The sequence below is a fragment of the Leuciscus leuciscus genome, assembly GCF_965113295.1.
Source record: "Leuciscus leuciscus genome assembly, chromosome: 19".
Classification (NCBI taxonomy): domain Eukaryota; kingdom Metazoa; phylum Chordata; class Actinopteri; order Cypriniformes; family Leuciscidae; genus Leuciscus; species Leuciscus leuciscus.
The window spans coordinates 2,302,292-2,318,731 of NC_138743.1; the positions used below are offsets into that span (position 1 = coordinate 2,302,292).

Genomic DNA, 16,440 nt, shown 5'->3' on the forward strand with positions numbered 1-16,440 from the left:
CGCGCACAAATTCAACAACCGAGAGGTGTACAGGTAGCTGCAAGCGAGCGCCTGGCATACTCTCATAGGTTAACTCTGCTTGTACAGTGGAATCCTGCTCGCGCGCAGCGGGCTTCTGCTCGCGGAGTGCTGTTTTGCTCGCGCAGTGGATTTCTGCTCGCTCGAGTCTACATGACTTTTGACAATTTGGGGGCGGAAACCAAGGAGGGCACTGACCCTCTTATGATTGGTCACTTTCATCATGGAAAATCTTGGGAAATCCTAACCCCGCCCACCTTCTGACGCAGCGCGCGTCACTCAGCTCGCTCTGCTACTCCAGCTATCTCTGTGTATATTTTAGACAACGAAATATGTGATAAAACACCATACTAACTATTTTCGTTTTCATTTAAAGAAATCTTAAACATGATAGCCACACAAATGTGGTTCAGGCAACGCGTATTGATTATATTCACTGCACATAACGTTTGCCTATTTATAAAAAAAACAAAATATAAAACACAAACCTGCCTCTTTTCGTTTTAAATATAATATAAAACCATTAAACATTTTAATATGGTCCAGGCAATATGTGCATTTGTACCAAACAACAGATTTTGCAGTAAACAACATTACAGTTTTAAAAATTTTTACATACAATTATTACAATTTAAAATGACAAAACTCAACCCAGTCTCTTTTTGTTAAATTTCAGTTTTTATCAATATTAGCCATTATAAAAGTATAAGTAAAAGGTATAAGAAGCTAAAGCCCTGCATTTCAGCCCGAGCCTTTTTTGGGTTATCCTTCTTTTTATATTTTTAGACATTAATTAAAAAAATATGAGAAGTTGATGTCGACGATAGAAAAACTAACATAGAAAGACATTTAATAACCTCATAACTTTCATAATCGTAAAATTACACTGACATATGATTGATGACAGTCTCACGCACGCACGCACGCACACACACACACACACACACACACACACACACAGAAGGTTTCCCGTCAGCGCAACCAACGATTCACCTCATGTGCAAATAATGGAGAATATTAAGAGAAAAATCGCAGAGTGATAGAAGAGAGGACTGGGTTAAAATCTTCCACTGTGGATGCTATTCTTTTTCTCCACGATGCTCTTAAGAGACTGTTCTAACTTTTCGTTTGATTGGACTTTATTTCCGTTTAACTGTTGGAAACTACTGGAAAAAAGAATGGCCATGTTCTGTGGTGCATTTTTTAGGTAAGATAACCTGCAAGTTTGTTTTTTATTTATTTAATTTAATTTGTTTAGATTGGCTATTGCTCATTTCGTTTGCGAGCGCTGTTGCGAGCAACCTGAGCCTGCCTCAGTATTTAAAAAAAAAAATACTCACTGTGGTTTAATAAATAAACATTAAACTAACTGTCTGTGTGATATGCTTGAAGTGTTTTATATCTATGGATTTTATTGTAGCCAAGTAAAGTATTAGCGTTGATTTGAGAGGCTAAATTGATCAAACATGTTTTACTCGCTGTTGGCTCGGCTTGCTTGGTCGTCATTTATTTTATTTTTTTTAATGCTCCAAACATTTGTCTAAATTAACTTAATAAAGAAATGAAAAGAAAAGAAGCATAACGAACAAAACGGACATATTTTAATTGCTGCAAATAGGGCAGGCTGCCGCTGTAAAAAAAAAAAATAGGGCCGGGCTCGGGCCTATTTTGAGGCCCGTGCAGGGCTCTATAAGAAGCTATACAAATAAAGCTATACATATAAGCTATTTATCTTTACCGTTGTATGGTTAGATTAGAACGCTGACTTTGTATGTTTGACTGAATTGTTTGCTTTATTTGTATAGCTTCTTATACCTTTTATAAGAAGCTATACAAATAAAGCAAACAATTCAGTCAAACATACAAAGTCAGCGCTTTTAAAAAAATATTATGGCTATTATTGATAAAAACTGAAATTTAACAAAAAGAGACTGGGTTGAGTTTTGTCATTTTAAATTGTAATAATTGTATGTAAAAAATTGTTGTTTACTGCAAAATCTGTTGTTTGGTACAAATGCACATATTGCCTGGACCATATTAAAATGTTTAATGGTTTTATATTATATTTAAAACGAAAAGAGGCAGGTTTGTGTTTTATATTTTGTTTTTTTATAAATAGGCAAACGTTATGTGCAGTGAATATAATCAATACGCGTTGCCTGAACCACATTTGTGTGGCTATCATGTTTAAGATTTCTTTAAATGAAAACGAAAATAGTTAGTATGGTGTTTTATCACATATTTCGTTGTCTAAAATATACACAGAGATAGCTGGAGTAGCAGAGCGAGCTGAGTGACGCGCGCTGCGTCAGAAGGTGGGCGGGGTTAGGATTTCCCAAGATTTTCCATGATGAAAGTGACCAATCATAAGAGGGTCAGTGCCCTCCTTGGTTTCCGCCCCCAAATTGTCAAAAGTCATGTAGACTCGAGCGAGCAGAAATCCACTGCGCGAGCAAAACAGCACTCCGCGAGCAGAAGCCCGCTGCGCGCGAGCAGGATTCCACTGTACAAGCAGAGTTAACCTATGAGAGTATGCCAGGCGCTCGCTTGCAGCTACCTGTACACCTCTCGGTTGTTGAATTTGTGCGCGAGTACTTTTATCATGCCAGCTGAAGGTTCATTTTTACGCGTGTGAAATAACATAATGTGCTCGTGAGCATGTCTTACACGCTCATAACTTTTGACATAAAAATAACGCCATACCCCAGAGAGCAACATAGTGTCGGCCCAGATCCGGCCCACATCTGGTACATGTGGATTCCACACGGCCCAGATGTGAGCCGGATCTGGGCCGACACAATGTTGCTGTCGGGGTAACTTCCTGTTTAAAAAGCCCGCGCTTCAGTTTTGTAAGCTTTAAAGTCGGTGGATTAGGATTGGGTCAATATTTTTATCGTCCAGATGGGAAAAAAAAAATGATCTGGAATTTATTCTAAGGATATCGTTTCTCTGTCGTTTGTGGTAGTGATGTCTCGATACCCTCTGGTCTTGGTAGTGTCTCGGTTTAGGCGGTCTTGACTACAAGTCTAGTTTGTGGACACCGCTATTCTTATCGGTTTTAATCTTTGCGCTTTATTCAGTGGATTTATCTTTTTATCGTTTATCAGAGAGGAAAAATCGTTCTGAAAGTTTGTGTCATAGTTGTGGTGATTTTCGATATTCCTTTAGTTTACAGTGATTTTAGCCCACATTAGAATAGTGAAATTCTAATAAACTTTTTTAAACTTTAGGCTACAATTTATTAAAAGTTGAAAACATTTTTTTATAGTTTTCTTTTTTTTCAGACCCCATGGTTTCCGTTAAACATTTTTTTACTCATGTTTTTTTCCCCTTGACTTTATTGTTTTCGTTATCGGTCTCTATACTGAACACCATTACGAAAGTTAACCATGGTTTTACTTTAGTAAAAACCTTTTTTTAGGGGGAGGGTTAAACTTATTGAGTAGCCTACCATTTGTATAACCACAAATAGTTAAACTATAGTTTTTGTATCTAAACAAATGGTTATTTTGTAGTTAACATTGTCTTTTTTTTTAGTGAAACCATGGTTTATTTTCATAAGGTTATACATGTAACCTGTAGGAGTGACCGTGGAGATGTAGTTCTCTCCGGGTCCTGTAGATGTCGCTGTGTGTTCATACATCGATAATCAGAGCTTTCTTTTTGTGTGTAAAGTCTATTTTGTAGTCTATTGTACTATTATTACCTATAGAATAAAGTAGTCTTAATGCCCAATAATATCTTGTTGAATTTTATTTTATTTGAATACTGACTGTTATTTATTTATTTTTATTTCCTTTTACACATTTTATTTATTTTCACTTATATGTGAGTGAATGCCAACAGAGTTATTTTAAATGGAAAGAAATCAAGACAGAGATATAAGTTCTGCTCATTTAAGTTTGTGTTGTGTACAGATACTGAAGTACATCAACAACGACATCATGTCCACTACCGGTCATTAGAGTATTAATAGACCGTCTGCTTAATATCTGCTAACACTTTATCTTGATGCTTATATAAGCAGAACTTATATTTCTCTCTTGATTTCTTTCCATTTAAAATAACTCTGTTGGCATACACTCACATATCAGTGAAAATAAATAAATAAAAGGAAATTAAAATAAACAAATAAATAATGTGCCACTGTCAGTATTAAAATAAAATGAAACAAGATATTATTGGGCAATAGACTACATAACTAAATTATTGTACTTTACACACACTCGTGCACAGAGACTTATTCTGCTAACCCGAAGCTAACAGTCTCTGAGAGTTAGTGGACATTTTTGCATTATAGTTAAAATGCTTAAAGTGGAAAATCATTTAAAATACAGTGTAACCCAAAAATGAAACCGAGGAATAGAAAGGAATAGGGGTGTAACAATATATTGTGTCACAAAAATATAGCAATACAAAAATGCAACAATATTGTGTATAATTCACCCAAAATTAAAATTACTGTGAGAGAAAAATTCACTTTTTCAGAGTTTTAGTGTCAGTACTCCATCAAACTAGCCTATATAATGTTGAATATAATGCAATGGGGGAATATCTGTGTGTCCTGATAATGCCAAATGTCTGTTACCAGTAAAAAGTGGTATATCTTCAGTGAAACAGTAAAAGCATATTCATATAAAATAATTCAGTATTTTCAGCTTCAGAATCATGAATATTGTTGTTCTGGAGTCTCTATTGTCCTGAGCTTTGGGTTTCAACACCAAGTCCAAGATTATTCATTTTAATCAACAGTGTATTTTCTGTTTACCTTTTATCATGTCCTGAAGTATCGCAATAGTAGAGTATCGTGAGTTCAGTATCGTGATATTTCTGGAATCGTGACACGAGGGAATCGGTCGTTACACCTCTATATTCTACTGACCCGGGACTTAGTGGACATGTACTTCGCATTATAGTTAGTAGTGAGAATGCCTAAAGTGGACCATCAGAATACAGTAAATGAAACCGAGAAATAGAAAGGAATGTCATCTAACATGTGACCCTGGATCCCAAACCCAGTCTCGAGTCGCACGGGTATATCTGTGGCAATAGCCAACAATTATCGATTTTTCTTTTATGCCAAAAATCATGAGGATATTAAGATCACGTTCCATGAAGATATTTAGTACATTTCCTACCGTAAATATATACGGTGAGGCAGAGTGAATGCTGCACAATCGCCAACATTAATGAACAACTTTAAAGGAGATTTTCTCAATGTTTAGATTTTTTTGCCTCAGATTCCAGATTTTCTAATAGTTGTATCTCATCCAATTCTATTAACAATTTCTTGTTTTCTACAATTTTGTAATATCCTAAAAAAAAAAACATACATTAATGGAAAGCTCATTTACTCAGCTTTCAGATTATGTATAAATCTCAATTTTTAAATAATGTACGCTTGTGACTGGTTTTGTGGTCCAGGGTCACATGGTTTAACCAGTTCCTCTCTGCTGTATCCTTTCTGTTATTTTGACAGCATTATCACTGAGAGAGAGATTAGTTGTCTTCGCAATCGCTGTGGCGCCGGCGTGTCCCTCCTCCAGTCAGACAGGGTTTGTGTTGGCAGCCCAGAGAGGCTTCTGGGAAACGTCGGTCCTCCAAAACCCCGTCTGCACCTTCGCTATACGGCCCCTTCTAAAGTCACACGTTCTCTCTCTCTTTGTGTTTCCATTTCCTCGCCTTATACTTTTCTTCCGAATCCTATAGTCGCTAAACAAACACATGTGGTCATCCTGAAACATCCTGGAAGAGTTTGTCCCGTTAGATGGACTCCAGATCCGACAGTGTGGCCTCAAATCAAAGATGTGTTTCTGTCAGCAGAGGAAAGGATTATTACTCATAATTTGTTCTGGTTATTGACATCTCAACTTTGAGTCTCTATGTGTTTCTCGTAAAATTCTATTGCTAACACTTTACAATAAGGTTCATTAGTTCACTACCTTATGGCCTGCACATGATATAGGAATTATCGAAATATCGCAAATGTATATATCGTGATATGCATATCGCAATGGTTTGCAATATTTACCAAAGAGACAAAGAGAAAATCACTCACTGCTCTTGGCTGAATAACTTTTGTAGCTTTAATAAGAATCAGTATACAGTACAGGCCAAAAGTTTGGACACATTACTATTTTTAATGTTTTTGAAAGAGGTTTCTTCTGCTCATCAAGCCTGCATTTATATGATCAAAAATACATATATTGTGAAATATTATTACAATTTAAAATAATTGGTTTTCAATTTATTATACTTTAAATTATCATTTATTTCTGTGATGCAAAGCTGAATTTTCAGGATCATTACTCCAGTCTATCACATGATCCTTTAGAAATCATTCTAATATTCTGATTTATTATGAGTGTTGGACACAGTTCTGCTGCTTAATATATTTGATGAATAAAAGGTTAAAAAGAACTGCATTTATTCAAAATAAAAAAATATTTTCTAATAATATAAATCTTCTTTACTATCACTTTTTATCAATTTAACACATCCTTGCTGAATAAAAAGAAAGAAAAAAATGACTGACCAGTAGTGTATATTGTTGTTACAGAAGATTTATATTTTTAAAACATTTGTTTATTTTTTTTTTTATTTTTTTTTTATGCATCAAAGTATCCTAAAAAAGTATCACAGGTTATGAAAAAATATTAAGCAGCAGAACTGTTTCCAACTTTGATAATGAATCATCATATTAGAATGATTTCTAAAGGATCATGTGATAGACTGGAGTAATGATCCTGAAAATTCAGCTTTGATAATTTAAAGTATAATAAATTGAAAACCAATTATTTTAAATTGTAATAATATATCACAATATATATATAAAAAAAAAAATCTGTATTTTTGATCAAATAAATGCAGGCTTGATGAGCAGAAGAAACTTCTTTCAAAAACATTAAAAATAGTAATGTGTCCAAACTTTTGACCTGTACTGTATATTTAGGCCGTTTCTTTTATAAGGGTGTATTTTTGATGTGGTTCACATGTGGAAGTATCTCCATCATAGAAGTGTTTTCTGCGGCTCATATCATGTATTTGCTCTTTTTTCCCAGGATTCCACACCTCTGTCCACTCTGGTGCTGGGAGACACGTCCGACACGACACCGAGCGCTCTCGCTCAGAGACTCAGTAAGAACACCTTCACTGATTATAATCAAGCAGAGCGATTGAGTCCGTCATTTGTAGGGCTGTCACTAACGATTATTTCGGTAATCGGTCAATTATTTTGAAGATTATTCGAGCAATCGGGACATTTTTGTGGTAATAAAAATAGACCTAAGCAAACAATAGCTTTTAAAATGACCTAAATACATATATAATAACAATGATGCAATAATATTTAGTTTAAATTATCAAAAGCAAGTAATCATATGGTTTTATTGCACAACACTGTTAAATATTACACATACATATAATATGCAATATGAACAAAAGACAAAAGAGAAAATCACTCGCTGCTCTCGGCTGAAAAACTTTTGTAGCTTTAATAAGAATCAGGATATATTTAATTCATACAGTGAAAACTAAGCATTGTTTTATTTTTACATTTGATTATTGAGTTTGTGTTGTTTAATAACCCTAATGTAGGATAACCTGAACCCCTGAACCCTGAGGTTTACACTGATGTTAGAATAACACTTCTGATACTACAGTAAAACACTGATGTTCACTGGCAGAAGTTTAGGGATGTTTTCTCGTCACAAAAAGAATGTGAAACGCGTATGTAGGTTATATCATTTTAAAGATATTTTAAAGATAATTCAGGTGTATTTTACACACTTTAAGCATTATCGCATATTGAATATTGAATATCGCATTTTTCTTCAATATCGTGCAGCGCTAGTTAACATGAACTAAGAATGAATATATTATTGAATGAATATTAATTTAAACATTTTCTAATACACTATTAAAATCAAAGGTTGTGTTTGTTCACATTAGTTAATGCACTGTGAACTAACATGAACAAACAATGAACAGCTGGATTTTTTACATAAATTAATAAATACTGTAATAAATGTATTGCTCATTGTAGTTCATGTTAATAACTAATGAACCGTATTGTAAAGTGTTACCAAATCTTTATAGGAGCACAAAAACAGACCAAATTGAGTCAATAGTTGCCTTGCATTCAGAATATAGCGCAATAAAATAAATGTAGTGAGCGACAGGTTGCATTAAAAAAAAAAAATTAAAAAGCTAATTAGTTTTACTTAGAGTGTTTTAATTAGTGTTAAGCACTTTTTGGGTAAGTCTGGCCTTTGACCTGAGCATCTTTAGTCTGCATTTCTCTGTACATTAATGTTGTAAAAACCCATTACATGAAATATTTCAATCACAAAAGCGGCTCAGATCTTGTAAGATTTTGATGAGAAGTTCATATTGCTGTCTTCCAGGGAATGACCCGTGTTTCTGAGATCGGGAAGTGCATCTCTGCGTGAGATACGAGTGTTTTAGCTCGTCACCTTGAGACGGGTTCGATAAAACTTGTACGTGAGCGTCAGCGAAGGCTCAGCTTTGACTAGAATCACAGATAATCTCAAGAACACGAAACACAAACACCTGCGGCTCCATGAGGGGTACGTGACGGAGAGATGCGTTCATCATGAGATATCACACCGTTTACAGCGATAGGAAGAGCTTTCAAAAACACACTCAGTCCTAAACTTGGGTTGTAAGCAGATTTCGGGACAAATTGGGCCCTAGTTTTCCCAATATCTGTCTGGATTCCATTTTAATGGTTAAATTAAATTGTACTAATCAAAATGCAAGTCTAATTATTAATCGAATCATGAAACTTATACAATTTAACATCAATTTACTAAAGTTTAAAGTCCCCCTGTAGTCAATAATTTTATCCCTTAAAGCTACACTGTGTAATTTTTTAAGTTGATTCTTAGCAAAAAACACTTTGTTCTTTCAAAATTGTGCGCATTAATGTGTAATTACTTCTACCAACTCGTAAGCGTAGAATCTACCAGAATACATACGAGCGGGTCGCTCGAACAGCGGCAGCCATGTTGCGCCTCCATCTTGAAAATACAGTAGCCAAAGAGGGACATACCTGGAAATTCAAGCTTCGCCTTTCGCGTTTTTACACTCAGTGGCACCGTGACGAATGAGAGGGGGAGATTACTCACGACTGCCGGTGTGGTGAACAAATGAGTCCTATTGAAGAGATGAGTCCGAGCTTAGGACCCCATTAGTATGCCAGTAGTATGCCTGATCTAAATCTGTTCTTGCGATAACTTGTAGCTAACGTGAGCTGTCTAAACTGTAAATAAGAAAAATAGTAATATACACAAATAAACATTATTTTATGGTTCTTTTAATTTAAAAAAGTGTACTTGTAACATATTGTGCTGATTATTACGATAAAAAATAATGACATAATTATAATTGCATTACGAATTGCTGTGAATACGGTAAGGCAGAGTCAGGGCAGTATAAGCTCCGGTAAAGCTCAGCTAGCACGATCATCGGATAACGTTAGCTGTATGCTATGCTACTATCTAAGCTAACTAAAAAACACACCAACAACGAGAAATGTTTAATTTCACAATCTATAGCTTCGGTTAAATACTAGTATATGAAACGTATCAGTTAAAATACATGAATGACTCTGTATAACGTAGTACAAATGTCTTCTATAATGAAGTTATTTTGTATGATTAGTAACCAGGCACTAAAGCGATTACCCATAAAACCTGCTTTGAACCAATCGGATTGCTTGGGTCCTAAGCTCGGATCATCTCTTCAGTAGGACTCATTTGTTCACCACAACGGCAGATGTAAAATAATACGTCCACCGTAAGAGTTAAAACGCCCTCGGAATGGGAGGGGCTAGAAAGTAATATTCAGTTGGTAGTCATAAACAATTTCACCGCTAGATGGGAGAAAATCCTTCACAGTGTAGCTTTAAAACTCATCTCTGATCACCAAAATCACATATTTAAAGTTTTTCATCGAAATATAAATCTTCATGCCTTAAAATATCTTGAATGTAACACGACACCCTTGCCTCATTTAGTATGTGTGGTTCTATGAACATGCAAATGAGCCCCGCCTCCACTCACTCAGCTCAGAGATCCACTGGTTGACGATCACACGTTGATCTGATTGGTTACAAGGTAGTTTGTGACGTCAGAAACACCAGCGATTTCAAAGCGTGTGTTTGAGACTGTCTTTGGTTCACTGCAGTTTTAAGGAGAAAATACTCAGCAATGCTGTCGACTTATGAACTTACACATGCTTTGTCTTAAAGCAGATTAAAAACACCACATAGACACATAAACTACATTAAAAGCTGGATTTTCACCACAGTGGGACACCGGTGGCCGTTAGGTGAACTGCAGTAGCACTTATTGCTAACATACAGGAGACTGAACGTGATTCAAGACCCTGATGTTCTCACAGCGAAGGTCTTTTTCAGGCTTTCCTTGGAAGTACAAAGAAGTTGGAAGTACTTTTGCAGTAATTTACTGTTAACAAACTTCCCGACGCCATCTACTGCTGAGAGCGACGTTTAGATGAATATGTAAATATGATCTACACGCTTTCCTCTCAATAACAAAATACTATATAGATCTGGCTGTGTGAGACTATAGTTTGAATGAATCCCTTTTCTTCGCACGACACACTGACGTTACGGCACAGAACGCCTCTTTCGGTGTTATCCTGAACATTGTATAATCATTAGTTTCAGTGTCACTGAACGTCCCGATTCCTCCACATAAACATCAGTCTACAGGCTTTCATAGACAACATGTTTTTAAGTTTCATTACAAACTGTTCTAGGGCTGAACGATTAATCGCACTTTCCATGTAATCGCACTTAAACCGAGATGGCTTATCGCTATTTTAAAATCGCAAAGGCTGCGATTATTTGTTATGCGCAGCTTGTCAGTGACGTACGGCTAGGGTTGCCAACCGTTCCGTATAATACGGAATCGTTCCGTATTTGACACATAAAAGTCTTGTTCCGTATTGAACTGATACGGAACACACTTTGTTCCGTATTTTTGAGAATCAATTCAGTGCAAATCCATGACAGACACATAGCTTCTAATATATGTCAGACTATGAACGAAGACATTAGTAGGCTATGATAAGAAAAAAAACGACGGTGCGGTAGATACTAATTTCTAATTTAACATCTTGGAACATCATCAGAGAATGCCCTTTTAATTGGTCGTTTCAGTCATTGTGAGTCACGTATCGTAGCAACGATGACGACAAGTGACAACAGCGGGAAATGTAAAAATGACTGCCTCGCTCCGAGCAGCCGGCGAAAAAGAAAAGAGCACAAAAAACATATAGTATTGAATGGGAAAATGACTACCCGTGGCTGGAATGCGTGAGGGACAATGAATACAAGGCCGATTGTCCGGGCACAGGAGGGAGCGATGTCAAGGTTCCTTGTTGTCCGTCAGACGTCTCCAGAGGCTGATATGGTAGGCTATGTAACGTTAATCATGTGGATTTTTTAAACTCAAATATAGTTGATAAGAAAGTGATTATATTAAAATAGATAGTAGAGGTTTAGCCTGACATTGTAAAGAAATCAAAAAAGTACACATGGAAAAAATCTTAGTCTGGAGGTTTATTTATTTCTGTGAGATTTTCCATGTGCATACAGGTGTTGTATTGCTTGAATGCAGTATTTGAGTGCAATATTTTAGATTTTCTCTATTAGCTGTTTTTTTATGCATTATTGTTTTGCACTGGAAAGAAAGTTAAATATAATGGAAGTATAATTATATACATATATTTGCACTACACTTCCTTAAAATGTTGTCTAATTAAATTAAAAATATAATTTTTTGCACTGGAAAGAACATTCTAGAAGTCTAATTCTATTGAATAAGTTCGCACTAGGCTACAGAAAACTGTTGTGTTTATTTTTCTTCAAATGCAGTCTAAGCCGATGAGTTTTGAATGTTAGGCTATATGTTGTATTTGTTTAAGTTAAAAATAAAACGTATTATAAACTAAACAAATCCATGGTTCATTGTTGGCAAAATGATCATTTCTTCCATGGGGGCATGTCACCGTGGATCTGAATCCTTATTTCCATTTCAGAAAGTTGGCAACCCTATGTACGGCTCAGTAAACGCGTCTCACTCTGAACGTCACTTATAACGTGCATTTGAAAAATCGTCAAACATCTTTACAAAACATGAGAAGCATTTATGAACCTCGTCCAACAACAGACAACATTTAATAACATGCATTTACTCCAAACTCACTTCATAAGGACAGCTGAGCTCCTTCTTCCGTGAGATGATGAGCTTCTTACACAGAATAAGGCAGTCGTGTGTTTATTAGTCATGTTTAATCAAAGCGTTTCAATCTTCTGTTTCTTCAGCTACAGCGATAGGGATTTCCTGGAATGATGCGCCGTTATTGTACTTCTGCGGCGGGGCATATTTATCGTGTTTGCGTGAGAGCGCCCTCTGGTGTTCAGATGAGGCAGTATTTACTACCGATCAGCCGCACTCCTGACAAGCTGCGCACAAGATAACCACAGCCTTTGCCAAATCGCGTGCGGTTTTATTGCGATTAATCGTTCAGCCCTAATCTGTTCACATTTGCAATAAAAAAACTGAATAATGCATGAAAAAACATACATTTAATACTGAAATATTCCACGTTATAATATAAATAACATTTTTATGACTGGATTCTGTGATTCCATCCATGTTTTCATTTAATTTAATATTCAACAATATTATTGATCTCCTGCAGTGACACCATTATATGAGAACTGAACTGAGCTGGATGATGACATCACGCTTTTCTCCAAGGCGGATATATATCTACTGTAAATTAACTAAATTAATAACTTTTTTTACAACAAAAATGAACCATCACTGAACTTACTTAAGCTGGACTGTGATGCTATTTTCTTCTAGAAACAAACTTTGTTGCGTTATTGTCCTCTTATCTCTGTAAAGCTGCTTTGAAACGATCTGTGTTGTATAAAGCGCTTTATAAATAAAGCTGACTTGGCTTTTCCTCATGGCCGTGTGAAAGAGGAGGACACCAGGAGATAGTCGTGTGTCTCGGGTTTAGGGTGGCGTTCTTCTCTGGTGGTCCGACTGACAGAGACGCCTCAGGGGTCAGAGGTCAGAGACCCCGAAACCCCCACTGACCACTTAAAACGAAAGACAGATCAAGAGACACCTCATGGAAACATTATTAATGACTAAAGATTTAATTTGGATTCGAATTTCATTTGAAATGGGTTTTTATCATAATTCCTGAATGGATTCCGTTACTTGTTTCTTACTACGCACTTAAAAATGTTGGGTTAAAAATAACCCAATGAATAACCCAACGTTTTTTACTGTGTAATTTTGGGTGTTGATTCCGAAATTTCTGGCTGTTTTGTTCTAGCTTGCTTGTCTCACCAAAAATGATGTGTTGCGTGCTTTCGTTAATCATGTCTTGTATTATATTATCCCATTTATCACCAGAAAAGCTGCCACATAGACACGATTCCTGTATCTTCCTCTGAGCCAGGGTTACAACTAATGTTCAGTTCTCACATGCATGACATTACTGAAAGGGGTGTGTATAATGCCTTTTCACAAGATGTAAAGTAAAATAAGTCTCTGATGTCCCCAGAGTGTGTGTGTGTGTGTGTGTGTGTAGTTTTAGCTCAAAATACCCCACAGATATTTTTATATACTGTAGCATGTTAAAATTGTCACTTTTTGAGGCTTATGCACCGTTTTGTGTGTGTTCCTTTAAATGCAAATGAGCTGCTGCTCCCGGCACAGGGGGCGGAGCTTCAAGAGCTTGTGTCCTTTTACCTCACACACACATGCACTGAACATGTCAAAAACTTTTAGCCTTTTATGTTCAAACCGGAGTCAGACAATGATGGAGAGACTCAAGAAGAAGTGACAACATGTAGAAGCAACAGGACATTTCTGAATGGTTAGTTGATGAATTTATGTAGCTTATGTGTAGTTATCTTCTAGTCATTGATTAGCATATTCTGTCTTGATAATCTATAATTCGTGTTCAGGGGGCGGGGTTTATGTAAATGTTAGGGTTGGTGATGTCACTAACCCGGGAGGAATGTGGTGTAGTCTCTACCAGCCGTTTGTTGTAGTCCTTAAAAAGTTGAGTGTTGTAACTTTGCAGATGTTGTTTATGCTCAAACAGCAACATTACACACTAACTACAGTTAGAAAAGTGAAATCATAATCAACCAGCCTTTCAATGCCTAATGCTGATTTCATGGTTAGATTTATGGCCAGAGGAAAACGCATGTTTTCTGCTGCGTCCGTTACTTATTTACAGTGAATGAAAAGTACTGATTTTGTGAAAGGCATATTTATTTATAAACGTATGTTTTGGTAAAGCTCTTTGACGTTGAGTATTTGAATGTATTATTCCACTCCTTTGAAGATTTTAAGTTAAATGATACTTTTTGAATACAGCTTTTTGTCCTTAAAACCAAAATGTTTGACTGTTTCTGTACTTTCGAGAAGTTAACAGGGAACGTCGTCTAGTCTTCAGTAATGTTATTTATTCCTCACTCATGGAGTGTGTCGGTTACACCTTCGTCTAACACTTTTTAAATGTTACTTATTTAAATGTTACTTAGTAAGATTCCATTAATGTTTGATAAAACTGAATGTTTTTTTCTTTCTTTTTTTTTTAAATGAACATTCCGAAATGGAATTTAATAACCAAATGGGAATATTAGTGAAACGTTCTTAGAATATATTTTTGTTAGCTGGTATAAATACACAATTTATTTTGTGAAAAAACCTACAGTTTTTATTGAGATTTTCAAACTCAACCATCAAATTTAGTGATATTTAGTAACACTATTTTACAGTGTCCTTGTTACATGTACTTACCGTAGTAATAACAGTAAATTATGCATAATTACATGCAACTAACCCTCAACCAAACCCTAATCCTACCCTAACCCTATAGTAAGTATTAATTGCTTAATATTACTCAGTATTTAAATATATAATTACACTGTAACAGTGACACCTTAAAATAAAGTGTAACCCCAGATGTTTTTCCCTCTAGATGCCAGGCTGTGTTTGATGAAGAGAAAGGGTTGTGTGTGTGTGTGTGTGTGTGTGTGTGTGTGTGTGTGTGTTATCTGTGTGAGGTCAGATGTGTCCTTCAGTCAGCACAACACCATGATAACACAGTAAAGCGCTGATAGAGCCTGAACTCACAGCAACACGACGAGACGCTCCCTGTCTTTACTGCGCTCTTGCTGTACACCGCCTGCTGTTCTCAACACTCGCATGCGTACAGGAGACCGTACACACTGACACACTGATGCAAGTGCAAGTTATGGTTTTTTATATATTTTTGTTTTTTGTTTTATTAATATCAGTGCTGGGCAACGATTAATCGTGATTAATGGCATTCAAAAAAAGTTTGTGTTTACATATGTGTGTGTACTGTGTATAATTCTTTTGTATATATAAATGCACACATATGCATGTGTATATATATTATACAAATGATGTATAAATATATACAGTATATACTGTACATGCAAATATTTCTTAAATATATACTTGCATATGTGTGTATTTATATATACAAAATAATTATACACAGCACACAACAGTACACACACACATACTACGTAAACACAAGCTTTTATTTTGGATGCGATTACTCGTTGCCCAGCACTATTTTATATACTTTATACACTTTAAGTGATTTAAAACTAATGTTAATCACTAAGTTTCTTTATAATTACAAAAATAATTTGAATTTGAAACGTGGTCATTGTGCTTCTTTTGTTTGTACTGGCCAGTCACACTGCATCGGTACAGAACCAGTCACACTGCATCAGTACAGAACCAGTCACTGCATCAGTACAGAACCAGTCACACTGCATCAGTACAGAACCAGTCACTGCATCGGTACAGAACCAGTCACTGCATCGGTACAGAACCAGTCACACTGCATCAGTACAGAACCAGTCACTGCATCGGTACAGAACCAGTCACACTGCATCGGTACAGAACCAGTCACACTGCATCGGTACAGAACCAGTCACACTGCATCGGTACAGAACCAGTCACACTGCATCGGTACAGAACCAGTCACTGCATCGGTACAGAACCAGTCACACTGCATCAGTACAGAACCAGTCACTGCATCAGTACAGAACCAGTCACACTGCATCAGTACAGAACCAGTCACACTGCATCGGTACAGAACCAGTCACTGCATCAGTACAGAACCAGTCACTGCATCAGTACAGAACCAGTCACACTGCATCGGTACAGAACCAGTCACTGCATCGGTACAGAACCAGTCACACTGCATCGGTACAGAACCAGTCACTGCATCAGTACAGAACCAGTCACACTGCATCGGTACAGAACCAGTCACACTGCATCGGTACAGAAC

At 36.3% G+C, this 16,440-nt stretch overlaps 1 long non-coding RNA gene across 1 annotated transcript in view; it reads left to right on the forward strand.

Annotated features, from left to right (window-relative positions):
• The window catches only part of LOC309482147, a 56,840-nt gene that overhangs the window by 312 nt on the left and 40,088 nt on the right, over positions 1 to 16,440 (forward strand). The window contains exon 2 of the long non-coding RNA XR_014200232.1: positions 7,080 to 7,155. This is a non-coding gene — a long non-coding RNA (uncharacterized lncRNA). The remainder of the gene's footprint in view (positions 1 to 7,079; positions 7,156 to 16,440) is intronic.